We start from the raw sequence: 13,489 nt of genomic DNA on the forward strand, positions 1-13,489 counted from the left end.
CCCCCAGGTGGGGAGATGGAGAGAACTTAGTCCTGTGGCAACAACTTGCACCGTGTCACTTAGTAAAAGAACATGCCCTGACATGTATTGCTGATTAACAATTATGTGATATTTCATTGATCTGCAGGGATCCAGAGCCCTACACACTAGAGATGCTGGAATATCAAAGTAGCTGCAAGGATTAACTAGAAGAAAAGAAGTTTTAATAGTGCCCAGGTGAAACCCACCTCCACTCCTTAATTAAGAAAGATATCTTAAAAACAGTTGATTTTGCAAAGCACAACAGTGCTCAGACTCAGTCAGTGCCCCTACAAGCCCCCATAGTGCCAACAAAGGCATCTTACCTACCCAGGCTTCCTCACTATTCTCTCAGTTTGAATATTTCCCAGTGTTAAAGATTTTACTCTAAAAGAGGAAGAATAGTTAATATTTTGTGGAGCCTCGATAACTTTTGAAATCTTCCCTACAGACCCTATGAAATAAAGGGAAGCAGCCATTAATCAGCAGGAGCTGGGCTGGGTTGGTGTCCTCCACCTGCTAATTCTCTCTACCATGCCAGGCTTTGTGCTGTTACCATTTCAAAGCTATTTATGGTTAATATTTGGCAAATTCCAAGTACTGCAGCCATCTAGGACCTGCAGTCAAGGTCAAGGATCAAGTCAAGAACATCTGGAGGACAAGACCCACCAGCCAGAGTCCTCGTCTCCAAATAAACTAGTGAATAAATAAACCCCTAGACAATTTCAAGTCCTGAAAGTGCATTTGGATTTTCCACAGAGATTGTTGGAACTGGTAATCTCAAAGGTCTTTCCCAACCTTAATGATTCCATGATTCTAAAATTCAGTTGCTTGCACACCAGCTTTTTGTCAGCCTGGAGCTCTCCCCCCATCGCTGTTTCTGCCACAGTGATACCGGGAGGTACCAACTAAGAGTTGGACCCCATCGTATCCAAGAGGACCAACTTCCCTAACCCTGATCCAAATTTTCCTGAGGGTGAAAATACCTAGGAAAGGCTTCAAAGAAACAGTTCAAGGGAGTAACAGCTGTCCAGGAGCTTCACAGAGGAAAAGGGCTGAGCTGGAGGTGTAGCAAGATCCCAAGACCGGCAGGTGTTGATCTCATGCCTGCCAACAATTCACTTTCCACCTAATTCATGGAAATATTCATCTAAGCCATAGACCAAGGAGCTGCCTCTGTGCTCAGGAGCTCTACATTGGCCATGCCCAAATTCAGGACTGTCCAACTCATGGTGCTTGAGTATTGTGAACCCAAAAGGGCTCATCAAGAAAAACTCAGAGACACCAGACGGCAGTGATCAATAATTTGGGAAGAAATAAAGCACGATAATTTTAAATGATTCACTCCGTTGATGACCCAGGAAACAGTCAGAGAAGTTGCCACAAAAGCAGGGAAAATTAGGGTTCAGGCAGAGTGCCAGCTGCCAGTGTTTGGTGAGGGCTGGGTGACTGGACAGAATAATTAAACCACCAAAATCATCTTCCAGACCAGAAGCCAATTTGCACAGCTAAAAACCCCTTTGATATCCTCCTTCTCTAACTGTCTGAGGAGTTGCAGCAGTCATCAGGCCAACACTTTCAGAGCAGGACATCTGAGTGGCAGGACGGGGCACTGAGTGGAAGGCAGGGCTGAGCAGCACCCCTGATTCCCAACTCCATCTCTGACATTTGCATTGGGGTGATTGATTACCCTCCCTCCACCCCACTCCCCAGCTACAAACAACTCCCTCGGGGAGATTACACTCCCTTCTCTGTAATCAAGAGCAACTTCAAAAGGGCTTAGCACTGAAAGAAACCCTCTGAGGGATGGCACTGAGTGGGGAACAAACACAGCATTTGGGTTGTAATTTGAGGTGGGAGGCTGGGGCTTTAATAAGCATGGGGTTGTGCCGTGCCAGGCACCTCGCAGCTCATAAATGGCATTTATGGGAGCAGGAGGTTGCAGGGAGAGTTTTGGGTCCCCGTGAAAGGCAGCCCCAAGGTGGGGAGCATCTGAGGGGTTTAGCTGGGCAAGGAAGTTGTATTTAGCACCAGTTTTCCTGTCACACCCCAGCACTGTCACCTGCACAAAGGCAGAGCCTGGTGACCCAGCTCCAGCACTGGGAAGAGTCGTGTCCTATTTACATCCAACCACCCTGTTGGGCAAGGGAAGGGAGGTGAGAAAAAGCAGCGCTTTGTCCCATATTCCCCTCCCCACACAAATGTGATGAGTTCCATAAACACATTTAAGACCTACTCAAGACAGGGAAGAGAAAGTTGTTTCAGTTCCCTGAACCTTTTAAGATGAGCTCCAACCCAACAAATACTCCTTGTACTTGCTGGGAGCTGTTAGGAATCATGATTGGCTTTACCAGCCATATCTCTCATGCCCAGCACATCCCACATCATACTCGAAGGTGTTGGATGGTCTCAAGAGTCCTTTTGTGAAGATCATTGCTGCTAATGAGAAGTCAAAAGCCCGACCAAGCAAGGGAGGGACCCACCAGCCATCAGCAGCACAGAACAAGGAAGGAGCTGTTTCAGCTTGTGGTGGAGGATCCCTGCTTTCCTCATCCCAGAAAATTCCCCTGACTGCAGAACAAGCCAAGGCTTTACCCAGGACAACAGAAGAAGTTATTCACAGAAAGGCTTCAGTGATGGGAATAAAAGAATGTCGGCATCTCATCTCAGGGCAAGGTGTGTGCGTGTTTCTGATCAAAGAAATGTGGCAGCATTGCCACTGGCCACAGCCCTGCCAAAAAATCAGTGTAAGACCCCATGGAGATGCAGGGATATGGACTTACCAAGAAAGACCCTGTCTAGAAAACTGGGATCCAGTCAACAGGAAGTCAATCCAGGGCTTTCTCCCAACACAGGGGAAGGAGGGTCTCTACTTCTGAGGGGTGGTAAAGCTGTCTCATGAAGTAACAAAAGGTTTTTCTCTTACTCAAAACACATCATGACCTTAGATTTCAGCCCCCAACCTCAACCATATTTCCTCCTTTCTGAGAAGGACACCCCAAAGGGGGTTGTCACATAGTCCCACCCTGGAATTTGTCCTGCAGAAGAGCCTTCAGTGCTTTTCTCAGGACACCTTTAAATACCCTGAAGGCCTCCAGCTCACCATGTACAGGCAGCTCCTGAGGGCAGCTGTGCCCAGTAAGGGCATCAAAATCTGCAGCACTTGTGTCTCATCACAAGATCACAGATGCTTGAGGTTGAAAGGAACACCCTGAAATCACCTGCTCAAGTCCACCTCACAATATTTCCCAGTTTTAGTAGAGCATGTTTGGACTGAATACCACTTCCAGTGACATTTCCATGCCTGAAGGCACTTCCCAAATGACAGGCAGTTGTCTTTTCCCTGAGGGATACCTCGGGTACATCCACAAATGTCAGCTCTCACAGCAAAGGATGCCTTCCTGGCATTTCCACTCACCCCACTTAACCGGATCCCTCAGCTAATGAGTATTTTGCTGGGATCTCTCCCAGCTTCCCCCCTGCCCTCCCAGCCTTGCTGCTCTTCTGCCTGTCACCATCTCTCCTGCTGGTAGTAGAATCATCTCCATCTGGAGAATCTGGAAGTCCTGACAGCACTGCCATCCCTGTTAACATACCTAAGAACCCCAAGCTGGCAGGAAGCAGCAAGTCCCACAGGACAGGCAGTATTTGACATTGTCCCTGTTATTTTTTTAAGTATTCAGGATATGTAGCAAATGTGCATTCACTATTTGGTTATTCCTGCATTTACCCTCATGACTGACCTGCAAGTGCTAAAAGGGGCGATTGGAAGGCCAGTGCTGTGTCCAGGGACAGGACCTGAGGGAATGGTCTGAAGCTGTGTCAGAGGAAGTTTAGGTTGTATATTAGGAAATGGTTCTTCCCCCAGAGGGTGGTTGGGCACTGAACAGGCTCCCCAGGGCAGTGGGCACAGCACCAAGGCTGCCAGAGTTGTAGAAGTGTTTGGACAACGCTCTCAGGAACATGGTGGGATTCTAGGGATTGTCCTGTGTTGGACTTGATGATCCTTGTGTGTCCCTTCCAACTCAGGACATTGAATGATTCTACTGAGGTGTGGGCAACTCAGAGGCCTCTCCCATGTACATCCCATATATGGCTTCTCCCATAAACACCCGCTTGTTTGCCTGCCCACATGCTCTGTGAGCACAATCTCCACGCTCCTTATCACAGCCTCACACTCCTCTGGGCTGGCTGCACTCACCAGAGCAGACCAGGCACCAAATGTCCTTTGTCATGCGTTCTCCTTAAATCAAAACCCACCCCTGGAGCCATCAGAGTTTCCCTGGAAAGATGCTGTGCCTCAGGCAACACTTGCAAGGCAGGCAGCATGTCTGACCACTGACTAACCATATCACTGCCAAGCTCCATCCCAAGTGGAAGTGCCAAGACAGCTCAGCCCTGCTCAGGGAAGAGGTTCATTGACATTTACACATTTAACATCACCAACGACCTAAGAGACAGTGGCTGCACAGGCTGCTAGGTTACAGAGACTTTCCTCTCCTCTCATCCCCGATTTCTGCCATAAAAATCAGAGGCTCTGCTGGAATTTTATCCTCATAGAGAGGTATTCTTGGGGCACATGCAAGAAACAAATTCCCTGGCCATCACCTGCACACAGCAAGATCGTAATAAGCTCCAAAAAAGCAAGGTGCTCACCCTTGCCCCTTCCTTTGTATGCACAAAAGTGTGGAGCATTTTGTTAGCAATTAACCCTTGTTTCAGCTCAATAGAGCTGATCAGATTGTAGAACAACATCTGAGAAGTGGAGATTAGAGGGCCAAGCTCTTTAGTACTTAAGGCACCAATGCAGCTACTCAAAATCTGATTTCTCTTTCTTCACTGATTAAAGCCTTTTCAAGCAGTTCTTTCCAACCTACAGATGCTGAAGTCAGGTGATTGAGAAAAACTGGGGGTTTTTTGGTTTGTTTTTTTTTTTTTTTGGCTGGGAAATGGCAACAGCATGTTGTCTCAAGAATCTCAGAATAAAAATCGGGCCCAGAAAACACACCTAAGTGTGTGTCTGTCTGCACACATGCACTAATGCATAGCTTTGGTAGAGCTGACCACAGCACAGACATGCAAAGGCTTTAATAATGTGGTTCCAGAAGGGAGAAAACACTCCTAAAGCAGGAGATGAGTCCAGAAATAGATTGTGAGAGGATCAATTTTTGCTGCATACTGATTTATTCAAACCTTCTACGGTGCCGAAGCCCTCTATAACAAAATATCTGATTACAGGACTATGACCATAAATTCCACACACCCTCAAGCAATGGCCAATGAATAACTGACTTGTTAAGGGAACAGGACCTGCACAATGAATAAATCTACCAACAGGGCTCTCAATATAAAAGACCCCACCGGGACAGATTTCCTGCTGAAGGTGTATCGACTTTCATTTGCAGGAACCAGCAGATATTTGTTTCCAGAAGATGGCCATTGTTAGATTCCTGCTCAACAACATCCAGTTTCAGCCAGACTCCCACCCCAGGATTAATCCATTTGCATGTCAATGAGTGCTGGACTACACAGAGGGCCATTCTGCAGTATTATACAAGGTCTCCTGTTTAATCCAGAGCGAATCCAAGGCAGGTACAGGAGATTTTCATACTTCCAAAGCCTTGGCTCTGGAGAGGCTTCAAGAAAATAAAGACTGAGAAAGGACAAGAAAATATGACACAGAAGGAAGATTTAAGGGTGGACATGCACTCACAGTCAAGGCACAAGAAGAATAATTCATTCTTGGTGCTTAGCTGGTGTCCTTCATCTCAGAATTCCAAAGGAAATGTTGTTTGACCACATGCAGTTGAATGTTGGCACAGAGCCCCCCTGGGAAGGAGGAATCCAGGCATTTCCATTTCACAAATGAGAACACCCAAGTGCAGAGGGACCAATGTCTTAATTAACTGTGACCTGACCCCCTGGCCTGAGCCACGGGGCTTGGCAGTGGATGAGATCAGCCCTGTGAGGATGTCCTTGGTCCATAGTGGGAATTGCAGCTTTTAAAATCAAGCTATGGAGTTATATGTTGGGGACACCAAACTTCCAGTGGTTTGTAGAGCTGGAGAATTAAATGATCATCCACAAGAAGACAGGAGCACAGATTGGACAAAGAGTTTTGGCTCCAAATCTATTTTAGCATGGATATCATGACCCCTATCCCAAATGCATTTAGAGAGAGAGAGCTCTGCTAACTCTCAATGAATATGGAATAGGTACATCTGCCAGGGATGGGATATTCCTAATAACTGACAGAGGGAAGAAAGAAAAGAGACATTTTGCAAACAGCAAGGACTTTGCTCCAGGCCAGCTGAGCTCCAAAAACTGAGGGAACACCTCCATCTAGCAAAGCCAACCTGTAAACAGGCAGCTGACAAGGTGAGCATGCAGGTGGGAGTGCTGAAATCACAGCATGAGGTATCACAAGACCTGCCTCTGACCAAAAAAACTAGATGTTCAGAGAAAGAGCTGGCAATGATATCTACTGGTACATGCACATGGTTTGCACAAAATGGTGCCCCAAACATATGCAGGATTCCTGTGTCCTTCTCTCAGGACAAATCAAGTCAGAAAGCAGCAGCTCTACCTGGAGTAAACCAACAACTTAAAATCTGATGCTCACTGGAAGGAGGATTTTGTATATTTTATATATTTTGCTGCATGTGTGCACTTCAGCCAGCACACAGTGCATCACATAAGATTATACCCATCTGCTTCCATTTTTACCCCCAGCTACTCCAAACAGGTAGTTTTCCTTCCTTCCTAGATTTTCTTACAAGGGCTCTGTCCGTTCTTCCCCCAGATCCCGTTTGCTTTCCCTGATCCTCCTTGTCCCAGGGATAAGGCAGGGCACCAACAACACAGAGCCTGCCTTTTCAACAGCTCATGTGTCACCAGCTGGTCACTCCTTAATCAATGTTTTATGAAGGGATATTTCAGAAAAAAATGCAGAGGGAGTAGGAGAAGGAGAGTAGGAAACCATCCCTGGTTTAATTCTGATAACATTGGCAGGGGGTGTTTTGCTCCAACAAATTAAAATCAGCAAATCTCTCATTTTCTCTGACAGAGGTAACCAATTTAAATTTTCATAAAGGGGGCAGTGATGTGTGTCTGCCAGACAGAGTCACCAATCTAGCAGCCCTCTGATTTAAAATATTATCTTTCCTTTCCTTTTTTTTTTTCTTTTTTTTTTTCCCCCTCTTCCCTCAGAGCTTCCTGGAGCAACATGACAGATTATCTCAGCATAATCAGACTAATACAAACCCCTCGCTCCAAGAAGCACCGCAAGGAATTTCTAAGCCCAAGATGTGACGATAAATGGATGTTCTGAAGGGACTTCATTTACTGCTCATTTTCCTTTCCCTTATTCTTTTTTATTGTTGTGTTTTGTAGCCTCAGCACCCTGCAAACTGTATTAAAGAGCCAAATATCACATGGAGTGCATGTAAGAGAGAGGGAATTACTCTCTCCCCGTGGGCTGCCCTGCCAAATTGCTCTCCAAAAGACAAGTTTGGCTTCCAGTTGATAGTTTCTTATGTTCTAATAAAATGCAACCAATATTGGGTCAGGGATGGTGTGGGGCTCTGGAAGAATTGCCTTTTGGGCAGAAGGAACATTAAGAAGGGTTACAAGGCAGATGGAACCTCCAACACTGGGATGCTGGAGGATGCTGAAGACCAGGATAACATCTGTGCTGGCCCTGACTTGGAGAAATGAGGGTTGGCACAGCTCCCTGTTGTAGTGATTTGGGACTTAGAGGGCTTGTCCCTATGGATTTGGGATCTTAGGGGGCCATACATGAATCATAGAGTTACAGAATGGTTTGGGTGGGAAGGAACCTTAAAGCTCATCTCATTCCACCCCCTGCCATGGACAGGGACACCTTCCACTATCCCAGGTTGCTCCAAGCCCTGTCCAACCTGGCCTTGAACAATTCCAGGGATGGGGCAGCCACAGCTTCTCTGGGTAACCCATTCCAGTGCCTCACCCCTCTCACAGGGATGAATTTCTTCCTAATATTTAATGTAAAGGAAAGGAGTGCATCTCAAATCAAAAGGAGCTCCTGCCTCTCCAGTGCAGATGGAACAGCGAAACGCTGTTTTCCCTGGAAGACATCCCTCCTATCCCCACCTTGGCTGAGAAAACAGTGCCCCAGCCCCTTTCTTCCTGTGCTTCAGACCCCAAATCCCTACGCCACCCAAATATATGGATGGACAGCAACTCCCTCCAGCAACTTAACTCTTGGCCAAGTTTCACCCGAGCACAAGCACCACCCTCCTGCCCTCTTTAATCTCAGCACCTTTTGCAAACCTCAGGCAAGCAGAGAGCCCAGGGAACTTGGGGAAGGAACCATGAGAAGGACACGGGAGCATCCTGTGAAAGGTGAACACTGGGATGTGATGGGGACTTTCTCTGCAGCCACACGGAGCCGTTCTGACATGTGCTGTGACACCAAGACTCCTCTGCAAACCCCCAGGCCAGGTGCCATCTCCCTTCCCTTGGAAGGCTCGCTTGGGGATGGGAATTTTCTCCAAGGGGAGGAGGCGAGCTCGTTCCAGAGACAGCCTGTCATCCATCTTGAAGAAAATACTCCTCTCTCTTTGCACCTCTCCTAGAAAGGTGGCAACCGGTGCACTGCGAGCCCGGGATCAGCCCCGGAGAAAAGCTTTGACTCATTTGTTTACCGGCGCAGGTTTCCTGGAGCTAATTAATGAGCCGAGCTGATCCCCGGCAACAGGTATCGATGGCAGGGGATTTCCTGCGTGCTGCACTCGAGCTACGGGAGAAGGTGAATCTGGATCTACGAACACGCTGCTTTCCCCTCTCCCTCCCTCTAAAAAGGGGCAAAGAAAAGCCATCTGTAGCCGCACAGTCACTGCGGGAATCCCTTCCATCATCTCCCCTTCCCAGGAGAGATGATGGGGCACGATCCCACTATGGGTGGACTCGCAGGAGCAGAGTGCTCGGGCAACCTTTTCCCCCGCTTGTACGGAGCAAGGGATGGTGTGAAGACCCTCAGCAAGCCCTTGGAGCTGGGGGCTGCCCCCTCTCAATCCTGGGCACGGGGGTAACAGAGCTGCTCACCCCACTTGCACTCCCATGGAGAGCCCGTGGAAGCTCAACGAGCCTCTATTTTCACAACGATGTTGAAATTGGGGAGAAGAGGGAGGATGAAACGTGGGGGAGTGTGGTAAAAAAAACACGGGGGGAGGGGGGCAAAAAGTCCACGGGAAGGTGATGCTAGAGAGTGAGACATAAACCCCCGTGGGTGGCGTGTTTCGGGTGCGGGGTGTGAGGCAGCGCTTCTTGCGAGTCCCAACCGTGCAGGTGGGGTGTTTTTGGTTTGGTTTTTTTTTGGGGGAGGGGATAAGGGGGAGCAGCGCTCCACGGGCTGTGCCGAGCATCCGAGCGCTCCGGGGGCGGCGAGCGGCGATAGCCGGGCTGCGAGCGCCACCTCCCCGCCGCTCGCCGCAAGCCCCGACCGCCCCCGACAGCCCCCCCGGTACCGCGGATGGGCAGGGGGGAGGTGTGGAGGGGACCCTGACACCAGGTTGAGATGCCCCCACATCCTTTCCCAGCCTCTCCCGCCCCCGCGGTTCCAGCGGGAACGGTCCCGATGCTGTGGGAAGGATGGAGAGCGTGCATGTGTGTGTGTGTGTGTTGGGAGGGGGTGTCATTGAGTTTAGGGTGGTTGAAAAAGGAGTCTGTGGGGTAATGTAAGGGAGGGAAGGGCTGTGTGACTGTCCCAGACCACCTCTGAGGGCCTGTGGGGCAGAGAGTGTTGCAGGTCTCCCTGGTGTGCCAAAACAGTGGGATGGGGGGGGTGCTCCCCCCACCGTGGAGGGTGCCTGTGGCTGCTCCTTGAGGTCTGATTGGAGATCAGGTGTGTCTCCCCACACACACGTTTCCCAGCCAGGGTATGGGGTCTGGCACACGGACCTGCCTCAGTTTCCCCCGTGTAAGGAGAAGAGAGGTAGAGAAAATTCATAACTAGAAAACCCCTGCACTTTGCAGCCAGTCCTTCCCTGAGCCTTTTCACCTTCAGTGGTCGGTTATGAGGGGCTCCAAGCCCCTATCCCTCCTCCCAGGGCTCTGCAACACCATCCAAAGTGCTATGGGAAGGGCCAGGGGTCCTGCTCCTGCCCTACCTGTGCCTTTACCCCATCCAGTTTCCTTCTGGCCTTCCCCTTCTCCCTCCACAGCAGAAGCGATGCTGCACCCTGACCCCTCTAGATCACACAGAACATGGAGGTCCCCTATTCCCCCTGCCTCAGCACCCCCGTGCTCCCCATGCCCCTCTGAGCACCCTCAGAGAGGGTGTCCTGCCTGCTCAGCCCTCTGCCTGTCCTCTGCCTGGCTCAGCGCCGTGCCCACCCTGTCCCCCGGCAGTGCGGCTTGGCTGGTGCAATTCCTCAGCACCCTCCCAGGGTAAAAACCTCCCTGGCTCTTCCCTGAGACCTCCTTCCTCTTCCTCGGAGAGGTCTCCCGCACAGCAAGGACTGTGGGACCCAGGTTAATGAGTCATTAATTAATTAGGGACCCACTTAATATGCATGGGGAGTTGTTTGTTTCCTTTAGCAGCCCGGACTTTGGATGAGATCCCAGCTCTGCGAAGCCTCCAGCCTCGTCTCCCAGCTGATAATAGATAATACAGATATTTCAGCACCAGCCAAAGCAGAGTCATCACCATTAACACACAGCCCTCCCCGCTCCGCCGCGGAGGTCATCGGGCAACTCCGCCGAGTGCCGGGGGCTCATCCCTCCCGGCTTCCCTCAGGCTTTGCACGGTCAGGTGAGAGCAAACCTGTCGCTAATCAACAGGTAACGGGGCTGGGGAGGTGCCCCCGAGCCCGGAGCGCCCCTGGCTCCTTCCCAGGGAGGCTTTGGAGACGCTGCGATTCTCGCTCTGCCGCACAGGCAGGTTTGGGCATCTGTCGAAGTAGCTCCGCTCTTCCTCAGCCCCCTCCTTCCCCTCCTCCTCTTCCTCCTCCCTCAGCCATCAGCTGTCAGCTGGCCCTGGCACTCGCCAGACCCGGTGCTGGAGGTGGGTTGAGCCTGAGCCTTGGAAAGCCCCGGCTCCGAAGGGATGGAGTGGTCAGGGATGGAAGGGGGGGTGTCTTTTTGCCCTCCATCCCTTTGACCTTGCCTTGATGCTCCCTTCCCTACCATCTCCTGTCTGTGCAACGGATTCACAGGGGTTGTTCCCGTGGCCAGGGCAGGATCGGGGACCTGAGTGTGAGTCACAACCGAAGGGACCTGGCGGAGTTGATCTGAAACCCGAGCCTTCGATTCGGGGAGCACTGCTGCTCTCAGCCAGGACCGGGGCCACAACCAGGCTGAAAAGTCCCTTTGAAACATCCACCTGATCCCCTCCATCCCGTTTTTCCTCTTTTCCTTCCAGCCTTGGCAAAGCCATGGCTGAAACACCTCTCTGTGAAAGTCTGAAGATGCATCAACAGCCACCCTCCATCAGCGAATGTCAGGCCGTGAAAGGGAAGGGGGCGGTGGGGGAAGAGGGAGAGACAAATTTTGCGATTCATTCCCACACAGGGTGATTCAGAACAAGATGCTTTGTAATTACGCATCCCTGATGGAGACTCCTTCTCTCGCCACCCTCCTCCCCATCCTCAAAGAAAGGCTAAGCTGTGCCTGGGTGCCAGCATCCCCCAGGAGCACAGCTCCGGGAGCAGCATGTGTGTGTCTGTGTGTCTGTGCCGTACTCCGAGCCCTACACAGGCTAAAGGCTCATTTTCTCCTCCCGTGTGAAGCAAAGTGCTGATAAATGGCATTTGGGGGGGCACATCAGGCGCTCACCCCTCCCCAGCCGTTGCCTCCAGCGCCGGGTAGGAGCCACACAAGCGGCGAAGCAAAAAAAGACCCTTCACCCTCCCACCACCTCTCCAAGGAAAAAGGGGAAGGCGAGAAGCTGTGATAAGGGCAGATTCACGCCCGGGGCAGGCAGCTGCCTGTCCTTCCGAGACTTTGTTTGCCAACATTGCAGGCTGAGGAGTCCCGGACCCCAGGGCTGCCCGCGAAGGCACCGCGGCTTCACAGCACTTTGCAGTTCAGCCCCGGCTGGCTCTGCAGCTCTCCTGCCGCGATCCCCCGCTCCTCTTCCCTCTCCTCGTTGCCTTCCCCCCCAAAAAAACCCAATCCAATCCCCAGCTGCTTTCCCCAGGACACGACTGCATTTCCCCCTCCGCATCCTGCAGACATCAATATTTTCCTTCACCGCTTGATGTTTGCCCACAGGACCCGCATGCACAAAAGTTAAAACTTCCCATGTCAGGGAATGATTATGCTCTATCCGTCCAAATTGCAGAGCTGAGGGGACGAAAGCACCCTCCGGGTGCTGTTTCCAGGGGTAAAAGTAGAAGAAGGGGTCCCCAGCGCTGCCCCCATCCCTGCCTCCCCTGGGGATGGAGACAGACACCCCCCCCCCCGCGCTCCAGGCAAAGCGCAGCCCGGAGAAGTCGCGTTCCCTTTCTCCCTACCCTCCGTTGAAGAAGGAAGGGTGGCCGGGAGCCCCTTACCTTGCCGAGCTCCCCAGGTTTTATATCCTCCTTCTTCCCTTTGTCAAATTCCAAATGGAAACCAGCAACATATCCAGGGGTAACCAGCCCAACATTGGGCAGCGCGTGAAGTCCAAAGGATGGCAGAGCTCTCCCTCCCTCCTCTTCCTCCACTCTCGCCTCTACATATATATATACATACACATTTATATATATATATATGTATCTATTAAAGGGAAAAGGGGGGAAAAATCCTAAAAGAAATGGGGGTGGGGAGGGAAAGGAAGGGAGAACCTTTGGTGTCTCTGCAGACAGGCAGGTAGAAGAGAAAAGCCGAAAATAATTAAGCCGTTTTTTGAGGAATCCTTAGGAGAGAGGGAAAACGCAGTTAAAAGCCAGTAAATCATTAGATCCAAGCAGACAATCAAGTCTTCTCCTTTGGAAAAAAAAAAAATTATACAGCAGGGTTCAGAGTAGCTTTCCCAGCAGCGAGGAGCGAGAATGGTCTTCTTCAGAAAGATATGTTTGTTTAAAATCCACTCGTCTGCTTTTCCTTCTTTCTCTCTCTTCTCCCCCCACTTTTCTTTTTTTTTTTCTTTTTCTTTTTCTTTTTTTAAATTCTGCTTCTGAATCTCTCTCTGTGAAACTAGATCCAGTCTTTGTAGCCAGGGGCTGCATTAAGGATTACATCAGGCTTTTATAAGCTTTCCAGATCACACATTAGAGTGAGAGAGAGAGAGAGAGAGGGAGGGAGGGAGGGATAGGAGGGAGGGATGAAATGCACACACACATACACACGCACACGCACGGATCGGAGCTTTGTAAAACAGGCAGCTATAGGCAAGGACCCGAACTGACACGGTATCGCATCGGGCATGCTCCGCTAGCCTACAGGATGGATGGATGGATGGATGGATGGATGGATGGAGCAGAGGAGCCCAGCGACAGCCGGAGCGCGC

The 13,489-nt window shown here is 50.6% G+C and overlaps 1 protein-coding gene across 4 annotated transcripts in view; it reads right to left on the reverse strand.

Annotated features, from left to right (window-relative positions):
• The window catches only part of ADGRB1 (adhesion G protein-coupled receptor B1), a 222,171-nt gene extending 208,928 nt beyond the window's left edge, over positions 1-13,243 (reverse strand). For 3 of the 4 annotated variants that reach the window (XM_029959417.1, XM_029959416.1, XM_029959415.1), the window contains exon 1: positions 12,552-13,243. The gene's annotated coding sequence lies outside the window, so the exon portion shown is untranslated. The remainder of the gene's footprint in view (positions 1-12,551) is intronic. The other variant, XM_029959414.1, reaches the window with a different exon arrangement.
• Positions 13,244-13,489: the final 246 nt, after the last annotated feature.

Source organism: Manacus vitellinus, unplaced genomic scaffold (genome assembly GCF_001715985.3).
Source record: "Manacus vitellinus isolate BGI_N305 unplaced genomic scaffold, ASM171598v3 scaffold_1_pilon, whole genome shotgun sequence".
NCBI classification, from domain to species: Eukaryota; Metazoa; Chordata; class Aves; order Passeriformes; family Pipridae; genus Manacus; species Manacus vitellinus.